The sequence below is a fragment of the Sipha flava genome, unplaced genomic scaffold, assembly GCF_003268045.1.
Source record: "Sipha flava isolate LNK unplaced genomic scaffold, YSA_version1 132_pilon_pilon, whole genome shotgun sequence".
Lineage (NCBI taxonomy): Eukaryota > Metazoa > Arthropoda > Insecta > Hemiptera > Aphididae > Sipha > Sipha flava.
This window is the reverse complement of record NW_020271758.1, coordinates 1,212,183-1,235,909: the sequence shown is the minus strand read 5'-3', so window position 1 is coordinate 1,235,909 and position 23,727 is coordinate 1,212,183.

Genomic DNA, 23,727 nt, shown 5'->3' with positions numbered 1-23,727 from the left:
GTATTTAAATTATAGTGAGTCTTCGGTAGTAACACATATAAATATTTCATGACGAGTAGTGATTTTTATGGACTTATTTGAAAGGCAGTGGTATATTTTCGGTTTATTTAAAATACAATATTTTTCTTAACAAAAAAAAGTGTGTAATGACGTTCATTCTTTACCGTAACGATATGAAAAAATAAAATTATTATAAATATTGAAAACAATTATAGTGTGCGAGATTCGTCTTAAAAATATTCAGAAGACATTTCATTTGATGCCAGTAAGGAAAATCTTGACAATATGATTTGTAGCTATAACAGCGGTGGCATACGCAATATGTATTTTAAGCCCGACGGAGTATATTATATCTATGAAGAACATAGCTAAATTTTTCATCGTTGCTAAAAAAAGGACTAATAAGTTATGTTTCCAGCACAGCTATTTGAAATTTCCCAAAGGTGCCACAGCTGTATCGATTGGTCAATGGATGGGAGATAAAATATAAAAATTAAAGTTTTATATTTAACGTCAATATACGAATGGAATTTTTTTTTTTTTTTGTCGTTTTCACTTATAAACCTATAATGAGTTGTTTTTACAGTTTACAAATTACCGAAAAAAGTATGAGCTTTATTTTTATTGGATGATTTTCATAAGAATTTATAGATATAGAGAGATAATTCAAAACATAAGCAAAATTAAAATATTTGTTTATTTTAAATAAATTTTGCAAATTTTACTCGTGCATTTTTCTAGAATTAGCTTTCTACTTCTTATTTTCTTGGCAAAATCGTAGAACTTATAGAATTATTTTTATGTGTAGCACTATATCATACGATTTCAAGATAACATGAAAGTAGTATAAATTATGATTTAAATGATAAATATTGACAGTTGAGTAACAAAATAATTCGAAACTATGTATTTGAGTAGTATAATTCAAATGATAAATCGAAAAAAATATAGGTAATTAAAAAATCATCATAATTCTTTGTGAATTTTAACAGTTAAAACTCTAAATACAATGAGTAATTTTATAATTATAACTATATTGTTACCATTTTTATAAAACAAATAAGTTCATAATTAATTTTACATCACCAATAAATAAGAAAAATATTGTTCGTAATTTAGCATGGATTCTGAACAAGACTGAATTATATTTGCCCAGAATATATTTTAGGTGGGCCACTGCAACCCTTGTAACCTTCACAAATACCATCCATGCATATTTGAATTCATTATGAACTATGCAATTTACTTTATACCCACGATCAACACATATTTAAAATTATTATATTTTAAAAATTGAATTCCGCTTAAAATTGTTTTTTTTTTTTTAATTTTAATACCCAGAATGTTAAGTGATAAAATGATTAAATTTCTAAAAATATACCTACATTGGTAAAAATTTGAACATAATTAAAATATCCAATATTATTTTACAATCTCTTTTCTTCTGACATCATATTTTACCATCGGAGTGTCACCCAAGCTGTCGTGAGCATGCTGAAAGTTGTTAATGTCTATTCTCTGTCGAAGGCTTGTGGTGTCGAATCTCTTCAACCTAATTCCATATAATACGTTGCATTGATATAAACAAATTGTTTGTAAGTCGTGAAAAATATTGTTACAATATTAAATAACTTGATTATCTGTATAACGATCGAAAAATTACTGTCTTTTATGTGTTAAATTTTAAATGATTATTCGATAGATGTATCCTAGAACTTAACTAAATTCGAGTTAAAATATATTCTTTTTTATACTGCACAAGAATGTATAACTCTTTGTGTCGAATTTAAAAGGCGTTTTACGTGAAATCAGGTAAACTTAGAAATTAATTTTAATTTTGTAAACGTTCAATTTAAAGTTTGATCCACGTATCTACGTTTCGCTACGATAATGGATAGTTGTCGTTTCTCTTTGTTTCCCATAATCTACAATAATCACTTTGAATTTTTAAAAACAATTGTAACTTGGATAAAACAAACGTTGAAATTAATGTTTTCTGGGAAGTCATTATTTTATAGCAATTTATAAGGGGTTTGTTTTTTTCTTATATAAATTATGAATAAGTATTATATTAATATAGCAAAGATTTTTAGAACTTTAAAGAGTATTTGTTATGTAACAGCCATAAATTATCACTAAAAATTTTTCCATGTGCGTATACACACCCGTTTGCTGTATTTTCAGCCACAAGTTTCTTAATTATGCTGCATCGGATTCGCTTCATAATTATATAATTATTTCTAATTCATCACTACTATTTGGACGTGAATTCTTGTAGTCGATTGATAATAAGTATAGCGCATTAGTATATGTATTAAAAACTAACCAAAAATGCGCTAAAAAATCTTTTACATGCACAAGTATATGTACTAATGTGTTAAAATATGCACTTGAAATTTAGCAAAAAAAAAAAAAAACTAAATAAATAAAAATAAAAGTTTTGAACATTTAATTAAAATAATACATAAAAAAAATTGTAAAATCTACTACTACTATTTTTTTTCTTCTGCATTTTAAAGGAATTTACTAACCTAAATTATTTTTTAGGTATTTTTTATTTATAAGAAAAAAAGAAATCAAAAAAATATCAAAAATATATCCGAAATTTAATTTTCATTCTTAAATACACATTGCATTGTATGACAATCATATTAGTTATATTTTCATAATTTTCATAAGCCATTATTTGACGTTTGTAAGTTAATAAATTTTTATATTTTGAAAATTATCTTTTCACATCTGCAAAAGTAATATTTAAAAAATACATTATTTAATTTGGAGATAAATCTTCGCCGGTTTGAATTGATCTATTTTCGCCATTTAAAAATGATATTATTTTTAGTATGTCAACACTTAGTAAATATTTCAAAAATATATATATATAAAAAAATAACATCAAAATATTTACTAAAAGATAACATATACAATAATTATATTTTTGATTATTAAAAACGTAAAATAAGCCTTTAAAATAAAAATGAATAAATAAATATTAAAATATGCAAAAATATGCTCTAAAAAATTTGATTTTTTAAATGATTATGCCATAAAACAAATGTTGTTGCTGATTCAGCATATCATACAACCAACCAGAATAAATAAGCAAATGCCTACAAATATGCTCTAGTAATAAAACATTTTCGACCTGCAATGCTATTATAATCGATCCATACGATTACTTAACAATGAACATGTACATTATTATTTATAATTGTGTTAGAAAATAATCGAATAATTATTACTTTTTTCATACGTTTCGAAAAACCTGCTTAACCTCCATAATTTTCTCTAATTTAGTCTCCGTGCATTCTCGTTAACTAAGAACTCGTATCGAATTAATACATCAAAGTTTTCCTTGTTTGAAAATTGTTATTTCGCAGTCAGCGTCGGCGCCGTAACTAGTTTTCCCGTGGATCGACTCCGAGAAGATGACATTTTAGCGCTTCTCGATTAACGTCATACTCCTAACGCAATTACAGTACAATTTTAAGTGTAACAATATTGAATGTAGCGATATTCAAAAATCAAACTCAAATTTCTACCGAAGATTTTCATCGTATAAATCAAACGACCGGCGTACCATAGTGATAATGACACATGATAATAAAAGCCTAGCGAAAAAAGTGTAAACTACCCAGAGACAATCAACGTTGTATAATCTATTATTTGTATTCTCAGTAGGACGACGATTTTTGGCCACGTTGACTAATTTTTATCCCAAACCAGAACAAATTAAAGTGACAGAGTCATTTATCCTAATGTTTTAGTAATAGGCTTATTGTTGATTACGTTTGGTCCGTCATTAAAAGTCACGGTAAACAAATTATATAATGCGAAATAGTTTTGAAAAAGAAAAAAAAATGGTAGCACCAAAAATCAGTCTGAAGCAAATCGTTTTAGAAGCCGTGTGGAAAAACGTTATTTCGTAACTGATTCGTGTTAAAACGAATTACAAATTTGACCAATTCGCCTCTATTTTTTGGCTAAAAAAAACAAATGAAAATATATACTTATACTGTAGTAACAAAAGAGAAAATTTTTTTTCCCATAGTTCTTATGTACCATACTTTGATAATATCTGGACAATAGCAACGCATTATTTATGTGTTTAGTATTATTTTTGAAAACGTTGTAAAGAAGAAACTCGGTCCGGTGGTTATGAAAAATATCAACTATTACTAACCATTGTTGTCTAAATAATACATAAATGTATAAGCATTTATATATGTGCACCATCATGTAAACACAATTGCAAGGTGTACGGGAAACTTAAAATTAAAAGTTTTAAGGTTGATATTAGAAAACTTGTTTGAGTTTGAACGAAAAAATCTAGCTTCTCATTGCTAGTGCTGGTAATAAAAATGTCGGGGCCCCATATGAAATATTTTAGCTGGTAATTTTTTTTTTCATTTTTTATATTTCATTCTAAAACACAAGTCACTACCGCCAAATTTATCTGAAATTAATTCGAATCTAATTAGAATAAATCATGTTGAATTATAAATATACGCTTCAATTATATTATAAATTAAGCATACAACAGACGTATATTACAACGGCTAAATTAATTAACACTCACAATTATTATTTATTATTATTATTATTTTTATTATTATTTATTACGTGTTTCAGAACGATAGGTATAAAATAAAAGAGTACTTACTAGTTAAATACGTAATTGACCACGTGACCTTAGGTTTAATCAATGCAAATTATAATTTATTTATAAAAGTATTGAATAGAAGGCTTTTAATAGAACAGTTAATGAGCATTGTTATATAGTTTGGCGGTAAACATGGTGAGAGGTGCTAAGCATTGTTATTTCTCTAGGATTGATTTTGACGAGTAAACCTACATTGTATGCTTTGAGCAGTTATCAATAATATCTAAGGGATTTATTATTGCTTTAATAACTTGGCAGTTGTTAACTATAATTATATTGAGCAACTGTCTACATTTTACTTTAAAACATTCATTATGTACTATTAAACATCTGTAGTCTATATTACACAGTAATTCCTAGTATGTTTGCCGGTCGATATTGGTAAGTTGAAAATATTATAAATCAGCAGCGAAAAAATTAAAAAAATTAACAATTTGAAGCATAGTTTGTCACAGAAGTTACTTGATTCCTAATAATTACTTTTAAAATATAATTTTTAACTCAAAATAAGATATAATGGCAATTTGTATTGCTTTATATATTAATCCGGAGTTTTTCGATCGGATACAAAGTTTTTGGTGAAATACTTTATTTATATAATATAACCCTTTTTAATGATGGTGATAAATTATTTCATTGATTTTAACGAAGAAGTCAAAAACAATTATGTCTATTTCGAATGTTTCTTAACCATCAAGGTTTTTCGCTAAAAGACGATTGAAAAGGACATATAATCGTGTTCAAATTTTATCGCAATGCATGTTCTGATTTTTCAAACTTGACAAATTGATAAACTTTTATTCAGTCAAAACTTTAAAAGTGTTATCTTTAAATTCGTAGATCGAACAAGAGAATACGATAACAGTAAGAAGTTTAATGGAAATTAACACGAATGAAAAATGTTAGGTAAGTCGAAAAAGAGATGGAGGAAGGTTATTTATTAAAAGCAATGCGATAGTTGGATAATGCGGGGCACCACGTGTGTTATGTGATAGTTTAGTACATGGGTTACCAACTTTTAATACCTAGGTAATTGGTAAACAGAAAGAATAAGCGCGTACAATAATCTACATTTACTATGCCATACGTGTTAATGTGTTGACTGTGTAAATCATAAGCACATAAACAGCTCACCCGCACGCACGATATAACACTAAATACAATATAATACAATACAGCGACCCAAAAACGATCACTTTCATGACCAACTGTTGATAATATTCGTGTTTAGACTACACATTTAAATTAATATCCTGCTCACAAAGTCGAATGGTCTTTTCGAAATACTTGTACCACGGTGCATTTGTTTAAAGGAGTCATATTAATTTTACAACGAATATACTTTTTTTGTCTTATATTTGTTTTTTTCTCGATTCGATCATAATTTATATATATGTATATATAAAACTAAATAATTATTATGTAAGAAGAACAATAGAAGTGTGCTATTTCCTGGAGAACTTTCTATTTTCTTATTTTCTTTCAAAAAATTTAATTTTATCTGTAAACGAATTATCATTTATTACAAATACAAATTAAATTAAAAAGTGAAAATAAGTATAGAACATTAATGTCAACATGTTAATATTAAACCTTAAACATTTCTCGCAAAAAAATATGTTTTAATTGATGAATAGTTAAAAATGAGCACAAATGCACTGTTGTTCAATAATTTGAATCTGTTTTGGATTGATTTTAACATAGTCGAATTTTTCATAGGGAATTTTTTTTTTGACAAAGAAGTGATTCAAGTTAAAATTTCGTATTGTTTTATTTTTGTTTTTTCGATTTTACACTTGAAGTGAAATATTTACTTTTTTCCATCCATTAAATGTTAACTATAAAAATTCTTTTGATAATTTAATGTTTAAATTACTCACGGAACTTTGTCTCTTAGGTAACTCATTAATTTATATTCGAGTGCTTCGTAATATTGTTCTTTGAAATAAACACAATCGCAATGCTTCCGTCGGAAATAAATACAAAATGGCTTAGTGTGAGGAAAAGAGTTGTTTTTTTTAACAAGGATCACGTGAACAATGAACACTGTATACGTGTTTTATGTCAACAAGTTACAGTGGCCTAACAATCTGCACGTGGGACTCAATTATTACAACCGTTACGGGCAATACGCCAATACGTTATAACGTTGTACAGTATAAACTTTCAACTTATAACTGTTTAAAGTTAATATTGTATCCAAGTAAAACACGTCACGATATTGTATTATTTGATTCCGTGAACAAGAGTACAAATAAATTACGCTCGTTGCGAATAAGATATTGTCATTAACACAAGATTGTCACTGAATTATACAACCATTAAAAACAAGTCTCTATTGTTATATTTCTATGATTTTCGATCCATTAGACGTGCTCTGAATATCTGTTAAAATATTATGTATATTTTAGTAAATTTTCAGACCATTCTAGCACATCAAACTTTCACAGTAGTAAACCGATAATCGACGAACTTCAAAACGAATGCCATAGTGCCTGCCTCTCACAGGGCGGTTAAAAATACGCCAGTGATCGAATCTATTGAATTGTAGTTTTACTTATCGAGGGTTTTGTCACTTTACAGCATCCTTCCTTATCTTATGCTTATACCGTAAGTACTTCTCCTCTCACATTTGTTTACTATAGTAAAATACGATTCTTTTATTTATATTTTCGGGTAATCCCACCCCTGGAAAAAATTGAAATGAAAAAAAAAAAAACAAGAAGAACTACACAATAACATGTACGACTACAAGGTGACTTTTATAATGTTACATTATTATTTTCCCCGTAAGCACGTTCAAATGTTTTAAAAAATCTTTTTGTACTGCACGATGTCACTATACGTGATCTTTTTTATTTTTCAATTCAGTATTCAAAAGTTTTGATCGTATATCAATGGAAAACCGAAATGGCGCATTATGTTACAACCCGTCATCGGTGCACTACTAGACTTGAAATAGTTTGTACAACAATAATTCACTCGTCGCCGCAATGAAAAAAATAACAGTGATGTATACGACCGGTAAATGCACATAAACCGTACGCATAGTGCATATACCTATACAGTGATCACTGCGCGGTAAATTGATGATTAAATAAACGAATTACTGTCAGCCCAACCGTCGCGGTGATTTAACCCAAAAGTAATAATAATTGTATTAAATCCGTCAGCGCGCGTATCGACAGTAATATAATATATGTACATAAAACAACGACTGCAATGCAACAGTTTTCGATATTGCTGTGGTAAATAACGTTTCAGTCACCGGACGACAATTATTATCACATTCACACAGTTATCATCGCGTTCCAATGTGAATATTCACGTCAACCGTAATAACACTGCCGACATTATGGATATCAGAACCTATCACGGATGATTGATTCGAACAAATGCCGCAACTACCGCACACCCGATGTAAATATAAACCGCCCTTAGTGTTTCAGAGCTGAAAGGTGTAATTAATAATTTGCGAAACTGGTGCACGCATAAGTTTTTGGTGCATATAACGGTGAAGAGAAAAACAAAGTAAATTATTAATAACAATTCCGCTTCGAGCAAATATTTATACGAAGCCGAAAATTACAGCGTGGCACGTCTATATTATGATATTTAAATATAATGTACGCCGAATATGTTCAATGGATCCAATCCGTACAAGGTTAATTATGATTTTGAAATAGTGGCCGAACCACCAGTGGTATAATTAATGTTTATATTTTATATGACACAATGTCAAAATATGATCGAAGGAGCCAGATTTTAATTAATTAAATTAATTATATATTGGAAGTATTGCGCGTTTAATTTGTGAAAAATTAACATTTAAAAATATATTATTTTACAATAAGTTTCATTAATTGTGTATAATAACCATCGAATTTTCCTTGCATCACTTTTAAAATTACCTGTGTATCAGGGATTAAAGAAGGTCATAAAGGATAAATTACAGTTCAAACGTAGAAGTTTCATCAGCTTTATTAGGTTCATCAATGTGTTCTTTTGTTCGAAATCATTTTTCGAAAACAATGCTTTATCAATTTATCATAGTTTTCAAACGTGTATAAATATAATGCGATTACAGACCTACGCATGGTCCCAGTATTGGAAAAAAAAATGTTTTTTTTTTTTTTTTTTAACATTGCAACCTAAGTTCTTTTTATACTGAAAAAGAATAATGAAAAAATATTATACACCGAAATTTTCTTTCAGAACTTTTGCGCAACTCCCTTCACCCACTTCTATTATCAGAACTATTTTAAACAGTATTATTCGACAACCTCTTTTTAATTTACTTTTAGGTATTCTAAAACTCTTAATTAATATCAAATGCACCAATCAATCGATTAATGTCTATAGTTAATATATACAATATTAAACCTTATGTTAATATTTTTTGTGATTTTAAAACTAATGTAAATTTAGCCCTTAGCTGTAAACAATAATAAAATCAATTTTTATTGTGATTTTATATTGTGGACTGTATGAATTATATAAATAAATAAATAAAAAAGTACGACCAAAAATTCACGAAAACATTGACTTTTAATTGCTAGACGAACGAAATATCACCCGGCCGAAATTTTTTTCGAGACTCACATCATCTCTAAAAACATTTCAGTGAACGTCACGCTGAAGTCTCTATATTAAATGCACATTCTCGCGTGTCGACATGTTTTTTTCCGGCATTACGTCTAATGTAAATAGGTGATGTATTGCGTACACATACATGCGCACACACACACACACACACATGCACGTATTTACAAGATGAATGTTTAAATTGATCCTGTAACCTGCGGATACTACTCAAGCTGGTAGACTAACGCAGTTCGTCCAACATGTCTGGTCTCGTGTACACAGTTGCAAATATGTCGGTTTTTCTATCTTTTTTTCTCCTCTTTTCCCCTAACCATTGCCGTCACCGGTTAATTCTGAGTGGAAATACAATTTTAGTGTACATTTGTCTATGTATTTGCGCTTCGGTAAAGCGGACCTGAGAGGAGTTCACCAGAAGTTCTATGCAGATACACAAGTGACGTGGTGCAAATAAAATGTATTTGGACGAGTAGAGAATGTCTATATTATCATTAGTCATCCTGTGAACAATTAATTTTTGCGCCTTTCACAATTTCCGTCGATGCGGCCATACGGGAGTTTACCGGTCGGAAATAAATTTTCAGTGTCGCGAACCAAATCATAATTTAAACTTCATGTAACATATACATTGCGAAAACGAAGGGTTTTCATGAATTATTTGGGCGATAAGCCCATTTTTGTGGTCACGTTTCAGCACTTTGGTCAGATCGGTGGTACGTTATTTATATTAATTAAACTATACTCTGCAATCACAACTAAAGCCACTTGGAGTTTTAGGTGTGTAGTTGACTATGATGAATTAAACTTTCACAACTATAATTACAATTGGTGGACTTTGATATTTATACTATAACAATCATGTAAGAAATACATTTTTCATCACTTTTATAAATATCTTATGTATGACTCGGTTCATTATCTTATTGTTATAACGATAAAATAGTAATTATTTATTTATTTTGTTGTTAAATTTAAATAAATATAAAAGGAAACAAAATTATAGTTATAAAATCAAGTTCCTAAAAAAATACGCATTTAATATTTTCTACACTCCTATTATTTATGTTGCCAATTTTACTGCACGATGATTAATTTTGAAGTAGTAATTTAATTTTCAATGCAATTTATTTTTCTTGTTTTTAGATCAGACAGTTATTTATTTTTTTAAGTCAATGAAATGTCAGTAACTGTGATGTTGTTGAAAATCGAATAATGTGGAATCACCTGAATCAAAATATCAACAGAATATCAAAAGTTCAAGTTGTAGAATAATAAAGCACAAAACAAATAAACACGGAATTCAAAATTGAGAATTGAGCAGAGTAAACATTTTTATTTTGTGTGCGATAGATCACTTCATGAAATTATATTGGCAACTGGAGTGAAAATTCCCATAAAGTTTAATCTGGGACATCACACAGTATATGCATAATTCATATATATACCAACCTATATTTGCATTTATTTTTAGTTTAAATTTAATTCGATTTAGATACACCTTTGTATAAATTAACTCAATGCCTAAACGTCATATACAAGTTCTGTATACCATATTATGCATACATACAAAACTCAATTATCGAGTCAAAAGTTATTAAATGTAAATTAAAAGTAATCGTTCCTGTAACTCAATTAAACTGAACCGAACATTAACTTTTAAATTCTCCAATCGCGCCAGCCACGGATTAATAATATTCATTACACAGCGTGCTGTTGAAGAAAAAAATCACAATCCAAAGTATAACGAACAAGATATATATTCACCCGTCCATTGTTTGCAGGATAAACACAACGTTTGTACGACTGCATGCATAATCGTATAGTTGTTTTCCAAACAATTAAGTTCAAGATACTAGGCCATACACAGTTATTATGTTAGTTTCTATGTATATGACTTGAGAGCGTATGCATAACTACATCGAATAACAAGTTTGGTGAGGCCAATTAAATTCAAAAACCTACTTATACCTACATTCTACCATTCTTAAGTATTCTGTTTAACCTTTGTGTGGTAAAAAATTATTAATTACCTATATTTGAAATCTTTCAAAGTGCAATATTTTCTTTTTCGTTATTTTATAATTTAAAAATTTTTTTTATTACTTTTATTTAAATACTTCAACAAAGAAAAAGTCACGTGTCTTGTATTTTTTTTTTCATTTTTTCATCAGAATAATATAAACGTTATTTAGTTGGGTGTTTGCATTTTTTTTTCATTCTCAAAACTTGACTCTGATCAATTTTTATAAATAATATTTAACAAAAACTTTGGTTTTTTTTTTTACTATAGAGAATTCTATTTTATCAATATTAATGGACAATGGGACATAAGGTACGTCAAGTATAAATATTAAAATATTAACAATAGTTTTTGAGAAAATTTTGACAATTTGCACCTGGACATAAATTCAAAGTCCAAAGTCAATATTTTGAACTTTTAAAGTGTTCACTAAACTGTGATTAATTATATTTTTTATATATTATTTAAAAAAAAAAAACAAGCTAATATATAAATAAGTAAGTAATGCAATCATTAAGTTCGACGAATAAAACATGCAATAAAAGACGGTAAGTAGAGAAAAAGAAATAAAGTGATATTTAGCATTGTTTCTAGTATGATAAAAAAATGTTGAATGAAAGTTAGCTGGCCTACAAAAGTTAATTATTTATAATCTAGCTACATTTCCTAAAATTGGATACAACGGGATACTTGGTTTTTATAATTCGATAGTACCTAACACATTTTACAGTTAATAAACTCCCGCCTCTCTTCTCAGAGCACGAAAAAGGGTTACTAATTCGTTTAAATATTCTTGAAAAGTGTTCTTTCAAATTTAAATAACGTTCTATATTTAATTGTTTAATTAAAAGAAAATACAATTTATTTATCTTAATTAAAATCAAGTTCATTGTGTATATATATATATTACATAGATTAAACTATTTCTACGTTAATTATGAAATTTAATAAATTCATCAGACACGTTCGTAGTTGAATACTTCAGTTTTTTGCGTAATAACAGTAACAATATGTTTAATATTATATAAACAAACTCATAATTCAGAATATTATATCATGATTAAAAATTATTTTTGCAGAAAAATAGTAACAACAATCATTTGTTCATACAATAATATTATGAATATTGAATCGAAGTAAATGTATTTTAAGTGATGACAATAATCAAGACACGTACCATAATAGAGTAAATTAATCGAAAAGTTAAAATATAAATTGGTTAATTAAGTATTTATGTTTATAAAAAGTAATTAAATAAAAAACAACATGAGAAGCTGCATCATTATGATTCCGTTTCGGTTAAAAATTGTTTCAGATGTCAACGGCCATTATTTATAATGTTTAAGTACGAAATGAATACGCTAATTTATAAATTATTTTATGAGTATTTAATGAGTGTTAAAACTGTTCAAAATACTGCGCAGTAGACATGACCATGGATTAAATTGTAAAAAATAAAATAAAATGAATATACAAAACAAAACGTATCAAAATACAAATCGTGAGGCATAATTAAAGTCGTTTGTTTTGATATTCAATTCAAAGCAGAATGGTGTTTTAATTTTTTTTTTTTTGATTCGAAAAAATATTATGCACATAATTTTATATCCGTTCTGTAAGTACAGAATATATTTTATACTTCTTTAGTTATTTATTTGAATATAAAGTAGTCCGGAAAAATGTTTGAAACATTTTTGCAGACCATAATTCCACAGGAATTAACAACACATTTATTTTTCATAATCTGAATCAGACCAGTGTGATACGGTTTTACAATCGAATTTCAAGAACACGTATTACTTATGTTGAATTTTCAAGCTTGAAACAACTTCGTTTTATCCGCACGCATGCGAAAGAGAGAGAGAGAGAGATTTTGTACACATTTCTCGCGAATTGATTTCATTGTATATTTTCCGCGAACGTACAACACATGGTTGGTTGAAGATCGCGAGTGTTCAATTAAAAAACAAAGTGAAGGATTTTAAGAACCTTTTTATTACGTTGTGCAGCGTAAAGAGTTAAAAAGTATTATATAAAAGCCATAAATTATGGGTTAAGTTGAATGCACGATTGCGCGTAGAACCTACATGGAAATTTCAACGAATTTTGGTCGATTTTTTTATTTATTTATTTGTTCATTGGTCAAATTACAGAAATGCTATACTTAAATAATACACGTTATACATATGAACACATAGATATACAAATATTGACTAAATACAATGCAAAAAGACAGTATAATTTAAAAATGTTCATTGATTAGATAAAAAGATATGTAATGCATGAAAAATGAAATGTAGTACGAAAAAATGCTCAATAAGTTTTATAAATATAAATGTATACGTAATACGCCATTTAGGAAAGAGTTCACGTGATTGGTTTTTTCTATTTTGCTCCTACGTACATTTTTCGAAAAAAAATAATATAACTTTCAATGACTAAAATGAGCTAACGATATCAATCATATCAAAGACAATATCGTAATGTAAAACTCAGGGTTGGCACGTATTATACATGAATGTATAATTTACGTATTATACTATGTATTATACGTATAATACATTACCTATAATACATCGATATTTTATACATCATCGGTGTATAATGCTATATAATCCAATTATTATATTTATAAAATATAATTTTGTTGGGATCACTGGTCACACTGTTTATTTCAATAAATCAGTTATTTAATTGCTTATCAATTATCATTTTGAATTATCATTTATAATTTTTATTTAGCATTTAGGTTCTATTTGCTATTTACTCTATTGAGAAATTAGATTTAACTATTCAAATTTTAAATATTGCATTTTAATTTAAAATTAAAACATTATGTCAGTGGAGGTCAACCAAAACATTCTGTATGGAATATGGGCTTTAATCGCATCAAAGATCTAGTAATAGGTAAGCAAATAACTGAAATGAATAATTACTAATTAGTTATAAGTTATTACCAATAACTTATGTCAAATATTATAATTATATTAATTAATGACAAGTGACTAAGTTTTTAGTTTTTACTCTGTTAACACTTAATATGCAAATACTGATTTTTTTTTTCTTACTTGAATAACTAGTTAGTTAAATTATTTTTATTTTTATTTTTATTATTCACTTCTAAGTTCTAAGTTCTAATTGAATATTTTTAATTTTAAATGAATACAAATTAAAAGCAAAATCCAAATATTACAAATTGAACTGTTTTTTTATGTATAGCACGTATTAATATATATAATATTCTATATTCGTTATTTAAAAAATAACAAAAGAATCAAGAAAGATTAAATCATAATAAATTATACTATTTATTATTTAATTGTATTCACTATTCTATTCAATATCAATATGCATGCTAAATTACCTACTTACTTGGTAAAAGGTAATAACTAGGACTCGGATTTATTTTTAAATAGTAAATATTAAATACAAATTTTCTATTACTAATAAGTAATAAGAATTACTTATAAAATGAAACCTACATTTCAAAGTAAAAATCTATTAATTACCTACATAAACAATACACAATTAGGTAATTAAAATTCTAAGAATTTATCCAAATTACAGTAAAAACACTAAAAAAATTATTATTTATACTCTAGATATGCATAAAAAATATTTAATTATAGTTTAAATATTTTATGAAAAAAAATTTGAAATAACAATTTATACGTTTTATACATGTATAAAAATGTATAATACATTATGGTGTATACAATTTTTTTATATAAATTTACCAAACCCTGGTAAAACTACATGGAGATTCTCTTCATTAATAAATGTAGGATTTTTATAATGAAAACGTTCACTTGAAAAATAATTTGTGGTTTCGAAATCGAAAAACCTATTATTTTTATACCACAGTGCCTACTAATACGATGACAACCATGTGGTTACAGTACGAACTTTTCGTTATTGTCAACTGTGACATATTCCAATACTTCATTGGTAACATTTTAAGTTCTCACTTACCTAAATATTATAACGCACGTGTGTGTGTGTGTGTGTGTGTGTGTGTGTGCGCGTGTGTGTGTGTTTCCTTTACTAAAACACAAGGTATGATATGTAACAAGAATGTATTGATTGTTCGCGTATTTATCGCCGTACTGTGGAAATAAATTTTCTTCAAAAACTATCACAAAACCATATATTATTATATGCAACGATGTTCCGTTAAACTATGGTTATCAGACGGCGCGGCGTGCATACTTTGTGCGAACCAATAAATTTTCCAACGGAATGTGACTAGGGGAAAACTTTACAATATCGACCAAAGTCTTGTATTATTACGCAAATATTGGTCGAAACCGTGATGTGTACCTACGATATTAAATCGTATACACGCGAGCAGCACAGTGACTGATATCGAAGCTTTCAGCTTCCAAAACAACGAACCCATTTTTTCGCGCGCGCTTGTGTGTATTTTTTAATTTTTTTTATTTTCATCCCTTTCAGTGCTGAACGTGAGGGTTATAACACACGGCTCTGGCTATTTGTCTCGGTATTCCGCCGGTACTCAGTCGGGCCCTGCTGTACGCGTCAAAATTCATCCGGAGCTTTGACTTCGACCGGTGTCCAATGGGTGATCACCCGGGAACCGAATCAGCACGTGTGGATGCATTCTACCTCTAGACTGTACATTCTTATCAAATTTACTGCGAAAAAAATAATCAAATATTTCCTTATCAACAATTAAGTGAAGATTTTACACGAAAAAGATACGTAAAAATTTAATACACTGACCGACATTTGTTACCCACGTTCATCTTATTCCCAAAAATCCAATAATTCGATAGTTTTTAATAAATTCTTGGACACTATCAGAACTACCGATTTCCGGACGATAGCTGCATTTATATTTGTTACGAATACACTTGTATTATAAGTGATTGTATTATTATAAAAATCTTATGAATTTTTAATTATTTATTATTATACTTGTATTTTCGTTATTAAATTATTATTACAGAGGTACCTATCTAAATGGCTATAAGTAAATTGCGGCGCGACATGTCATTAAAGTGTTGGAGACCGGTGAATTGCGGCCAGGTCATATTTTATCACTAAGTTAATTGTGGCCCGGGGTTAATTCAATTTGCTACTCCATATCCATTGGTCTAACATGCTTTCCTACTAAATTTGTTATAGATTTTGAACAAGCCATCTACAGTACTGTGACAAAAGTCTTCCCTAATGCAAAAATAAGAGGATGTCGATTTCACTTAGGGCAAAGTTGGTGGATGAAATTCAAAGTTTAGAACTAACGAAAATGTATAACACAAATACAGATGAAAGTTCTTATTTCAATTTTTTTTTTTTTTTTTGGTTTGCCATTTTTGGATTCTGATAACGTCATTGATTGTTTCACGGATGACTTTTTAGTAATACTGCCCGCTAAAGATGATCGGGTAGTACAATTTACCGACAATGTTTTCGAAAACTATAAATCCCCGGACGCCATGTTTCCCCCAAATTTTTGGACACAGTTTTCTGCTAGCTGTAACCGTACTACTAATGGCTGTGAAAGTTTTCATTTATACCTAAATTCATCGTTCTACTTTAATCATCCTAACATCTATAATTTTATGGATGTATTAATAGAAATTCAATCAGAAACGCATATCAAATGTAGAAGCAATGGAATAAAAACGAAGAAAGTATGTGAAACAGAAGCATTTATAAGACAGCAGATGAAAAATCTAGCACAAAAAGAAATAGAATAGTTTGATTTCGTCAAATCATCAAGTTTTAAGTTTTTGCCCAACCAATAATCTAAAAAAATTAATTTTACCATCAATTTTGCCATTTTTACATAAATAATAATAAAAAATAAAAAAACAAATTTTTGGGAGACGGCTCAGCCAACCTCCTCGTGGTGTCTTCTGGGTAATGCTGATAGGCTAATATGAAGTGATAAATAAAATTTGATCGCAACTCGTACTTAATTTAGGGATCGTGCCGCAACTCACCAACACCGAATCGTTCAAAACGATTTGATGTTGTGATTATTGATTACATTAGTTTATCTTATGATTGATAAATACGAATTTCAATAATAATCTTTAATCATTAATCAGCTTACAGTTTGCCCAACATTGCCCGAATTTATACGCAAAATACACCCCCGGAGGAACGCGTTGTTCGTGGAAAGTAACCGAACCCGTGCAACACTGCGAACATCCATCCCAACGGCGAGCGTCGATCATTCCACGCCACAACGTGGATCCAACATCCCAGCCAGGGATTCACGTAATCCCTGTGAACCGAAGGTGAAGAGGGGGGGTAGAAAATTATGCAACGTAAACGGTTCGCGGGATGGCTTTGGTGCGTCGTCGAAGTGTTCGACCGCGATCACGAGTATCGTACTCGGCACGTTTCCGTTTCGCGACTCATCCCTACAAATAATGTGCTTTGGTTCGTACCGAAACGGGACCGCTTGACTTGATCGTTACTTTATTACTCATTACAGCGCAGCCATGCTCTCAGGCATCGCGGTATTCATCTCGACTTCGCTTATCCGTATGCGAGTGATGCGTTGCGTTTAAACGCTTGGCGACCGTATTCAAAGAAGTATAGTATGGTAATTATTGAGAATGCCACAAAATTAAAAAAAAAAAAAATTGAATATTATAAAATTATAAAATATTTAAATCGATACGTTTTTATAAATTAAATGATTAATATTTTCATGGTCAAAATTGTGTACTGCGATTATTCTTTTTTTCAACTCAGAAATTTGGTCGATTGAAAAACTCGTAGTCAAAAAAAAAGATCGGTTCCATACCACGTATTTCAAATAGTTAGTTTTCAATATGTTCATTACCAATCATAATGTAATAAAAATTTTACGTGACAAAATAATTTATTTGAACAAAACTTTTTTTTCGTTTTTTATCTCATTTTTATCTATTTCTGTGGAAAAGTCTATAAAAGATGTCCGGGAACCGAAATAAAATTCAAAATATTATGCTGATCGTATGATATTGGTGTATACGAACAATAAATGGTTTAAAATTTAAAAAAAAAAAAACCTTATTCTTATTTCAGATTTTATAACATTAGTAAAAACACTTAACAGCTGGTAGTATCTAATACATTGCCTAAAATAAATACTTTGTACATTTCACAAATTATTGAAAAACATTGTAAAATGTATTCTAAAATGCATATCTACTAAACATGTAATATTGTAATTCGTTTTGAATCAAAGTAGGTACAGTTTTTAAATCCGTTTTCGATAAAAATGTTTTGATAAAAAAAAGAACCATTTTCACACACTTGACTCGAGGTCGGATGACACGAGCATAAATTTATATGCAAAGCGAAAATCGGAATATGCATTATTATTGTAATGCGTTACGATGACAATGCTAAATATTCTTATAGTTTGAAACTACAAATAATATCGACACACTCGCGCGTATATACATGTTTTATGTAACTTGTTTATATGCGCATTGTTAGTTATATGTTTTATGTAACTTATAACTAACAATGTGATCACCGGACTGCGAAAAAGGGTGCCGATCTATGTTAATATGGGCCAGGTCCTTTGGGAAATCGTCCGTTTCCTGGAAAGTTATGCGGTTTACATGTACACGTCTTCATCCACGATAAAAGTGGTATAATTATAATCATGGTCGGTACTAGCATTGATTATTGCCAGACATTTGCAATATCACCGTCGAACAGCTTCGAGGACCCGTGAGAGTTTGAAATGTGTGACGGGTACCGGACGAATACGCAGTGAAATATTAAATACGTAAAAAAAACCACTATTACATCTGCTTCAGGGCTCGCAAACGTTATAATAACGTTATAGATGACAAATAACGATTGAAATTTGTAAACTTAATCAAATGGAAAATTACTAGGTAACAGAAAAAATAAAATACCACAAAACCGAACATAACATAAATCGAAAAATACAGGAAATCATTAAATAATTTATATTTATTAGGAAATAATTATTATATTGTATAAATCAATGTAATGTAAATCAATTTTCCGACTCGATTTATTTTTAACGTCATACAGAAAAAATGTTGACTGTATTTTAATAATTTATGTATTATTATTAAAAGTTATAATTGAAAACTATATGGAAAAAAATTAATGAAAAATTATTGAAAAATTATTAATTAAACTTGAATCGTATATGTTTTGCGATATAATATTTTCTATATTTAATAATGCTAGGGAAATTAATCTGTTGCTGACAATAGTAGACCTTAAACAGTTTTTAACTCTTTTGATAGCTGAATAATATCTTTCACCATAAAAGTTACTTAGTGCAGCTAAAAGATAAATTCTAAAATTTTTACTTAAATCAGAAAACATAACATCTAATTTATTTTATTTTATTATTTTTTAAATTTTTTGAGTGATATTTCATTGTATTTTTGTACATTTTTCCATTTGACTCAAAATCTAAATTAAAATGTTGATAAAATCCGATTTTAGATAGGAATTTTTGCCAATGATTATTTGACTGCTAGTATGCTGGGTCTTAATAATTTAAATTATTGTTTGCAGCAATCTGGGATATGTCATTGAATTAAGGTATTAGTTCTTCGTTCTGTTTATTCGAAACTTCACTAAAATTATCTATTGATGATATATCCTTTTGCTCGTATTATTTAATAACTGAGATATTTCTAAATTTACAGAAGTAGTTTGAGTTATTGGACATTTCAAAAAATTATCTATTTTTGTATTTATTTTTTCAGTTCTTCATTATATTTTTCTAATTTCTTCCCAGCTCGTTTTTTAAACTCGCCACCACTCGGGTATATTTTATTAATACTCATAGTAAAATACAGTAAATATCATATCATTCACATAAAACAATAAAAAAATATCTAATTAATAAAATAAGAAATTAAATTATAGTTAACTATAATTTATTTAGTATATCTTCCTAGGTACATACAATTTGCAATGTTACTAAATTAATATTTGATTTGCAACTAAACATTCAGACACTCTTATTATTTATAAAATGTATTTTAAATAAAATTCTAAAAAATCATTTTTTTTTTTTTTTTTTTTGTATATGCGTACCTATAACGGTGAAAATTTAAATTAAATTGAATATAAAATACGACTTAACTATAGAGAATATATTATGACAATCTTGTATTCCCACTGTTGAGCACATTCTTATTAAATAAATTAAAATTTTGGAAATCTAAACGGTTTTTCGCATTCTAAAATTAAAAATAACCGGTATAGATTACATAACATTTGATCAAAATAATGTAGGTAGATCGTAAACTTTATCGTTATCGAGTGTTAGAAATATTAAAAGAAAATATATATATGAAAGAAGAAAAAACCTTAGAAAAAATTACGACGAGAGAAAACGCTAACAGAATATTTTTGTAGTTTCTGTCAGTTCCTAAGAAAGGTAAAAACTGTATATCATAAGGACATGAACTTGCGTTTTTTTACACCCAACAACAAAATAAACATATTGACATCGAAATAAGTTTACCTTATATCTACGTACGTAACCGGAGAAAACTTCGGGAACGAAATAAACAAAAGCCCCGAGTGTTGATCAATCATTTAACTTTGTATTCCCCGGAATATTCACTAGGTAAAACTACCACGTAACTTCCGAAATTCCATATTGGTTTCCCGAATTTCCACTGGATTTCACACACTTCTAGCCAGCCAACTATACTGAAAGATAACCTATATTTTCATATACACATGCATACATACCAAAAAACGAAGTGTACATTGAACGATGAATCCCTTTCCCTCAACTACCGGGTATTTTGTTCTCAATACAATTACTCGATATCTCCGTACAGGTACACGTTACCTACTGTTATGTGGTGTCGTTAAAATGTTTATTCGACTCACGAATGTCACACTTATCATGCGCAACAGTTTTTGAATGTGTTTTGTTTTCAAGTAAAACCTCGAACATGACTAAAACTGATTAGAATGTTTATAAAAAAAATGTCTGCTGTTTTGTCGATGACCGCACTGATATTGTGTACTTTTCTACGAATAAATAAGTAATGACCATATTGCATTTAAGAAAAAAATTTACATACATTATACAAATAAAAATTACTTAAATGCTTGTCTCCAAAAGCCAAGGCTTATGGAGGATATAACAGTTCTTATTTTAAAATTAGTTTATAATATTAAGACAACTACATTTAACTCTTATCAAACTATTCAACTTAAGTTTATACAAAAAGTAATAACTAATAACGAATAAACGTTTCATTACTCATGTTACCATAAAATACGACAAGCTCTGTTCGCATAAGTGCAATTATTCTCCGGGATCCGTTATGACGCGTTGACGATTAATATAACTTGTTACCGATCTCAACGCTTTCATGTTCTAGCACACACCGATTGATCATCTTGAGTATTGATATTATCACTGCGAATCTACATTTGAGTGTTTGCAGTTCTTTTTGAATCGGTATTTTAACTTCCACAGCGCAATTATATTCATACACGTGTCGCATAAAAAGTTTTCGACTTGAAATCGTGAAGTTAAAATCCAAAAGAATTTCTAATTTTGTTCCGTGCACACATATGTGAGCACGTATCACGTATGTACATCGTGTTTTTGTAATTTATAAGTGCCTACTGTCGTATTCGCCGAACATTTCAACGTGCATAGACGTAATGCACAATAAAAACCAGCAAAAATAAAATATCAAACAATGAAAATCGCCCTATAATGACTGCGTCTCGCGATCTTTGCAGATAAACCAACACATAAATGAAAATTATAAGCTGCTTATTTTAGACGTGTTATTTAATGATGATCGTTTTCACGTTCACCATCAAAGGCTTCGTTATTATTCGGTCCACATTTTTGTACGATATAATTGAACATAATAGGAATAAACTCGTCAAGTTATCATAAGACATATTATATTTTACGAAAACATATATAACAATTATTATTTGTAAGATTATATAATTCGAGCTGTTCATAATTACCAACCAAGGGAATCTAATTTGATGTCTGCAGATTTTGATATTCAAAGTATTAAAATATTATACATTTTGACTGTTGACCACAACAATACTTAATCACCATAAAATGATAAAAATTGCGTAATACAATGCTACCAACACAACCACTAATCAATAAAAAAAAAAACGATATTATTAGATAAGCTACAATTATATAATGACTTTATAATTTAACTACGAGGTTTTTCTGATAAATACAAAATAGATGGTATAAATTAATTCTGTTATATTCTTAAAATCTAAAAATTTGAACGTAATTATTTGCTAAAATTTAACATTTTAGGGTATTTATTTTATAAGTAAATTATTGTTGCATAAAGACAATTGTATTGTGCATTGAAATAATTTACTCTACGCAATAATATTATGGTCTTGTCACCGAACTTTATAGAGTTATAATTTCTTAGAAAATAATTTTTCCACTCCAGTTAAATTATACTCTTTTTTAATGTATGGATTTTCTTAGGTTAAACACACTAGTGATTCTAGACAACGAAACAATAACTACTTTATCAAAACTCAAAATGATAAAGAACTTATCATAATACTTATGTTTTAACCAGAAATTAAGTATTTTGTTTTGTTTTTATTGAAAAAACTTGTAACTTTGTTTGCCATTAATTATGCTTACAACCATGAAGCATTTATAATTTAATTTTATATAGTAGACACATCGTTATAATATTTATAACTCTTATATTTAGTTCATTCAAACATGAATAAATAAACGGTTAAATTGAATTAAAAAACAAAAATTATACTTACTTTCTTGGCTATAAAATAAATGAAAAAGGTTAAAACGAATGGTACCTACACCATCCTCAGATATCCACTGTTCATAATTATTTCAAGAACCAGTGATAAATACAAATTAATTAATTTACTAAATTTACTAAGAAAATATTATCATTCGATGAGTGGCAACGTTTTTAAGCTTATTAACAATAATTTTGTTGAAGATGTTATTGAAAAATTGCAGAGGACACGCAAAAAACTAAAATATTTGTATTATACTTTTATCTTTAATAATAAATTACATCATAATATTAGTACCTTTTTGCTATTGTTTTTGACGTCTTTCAGAAAATTTGTTTATAATTTTATTAAAAACTTATATCAGTGGCGTAATTAGAATTTTCTGAAAGGGGGTATTAATTATAAATAATAAATATTATATAAAATACGTACAAACTAAAACTTTTATTTTAATTAATTAATGTATACATAATACATAATATTATGTAATATATGTATACATAATGTTTGTAATAGAGATGTAATGTATATTCGAATATTCGAAGTTGAATAGCTTCACCGTTAATTATTCGAATATTTGACTGTTCGAATATCAGTATTCGATGCTATAATACCTATTATTATTAAACGTTTTGTGTTGAGCGAAAACTTTAACGAATAATTTTCG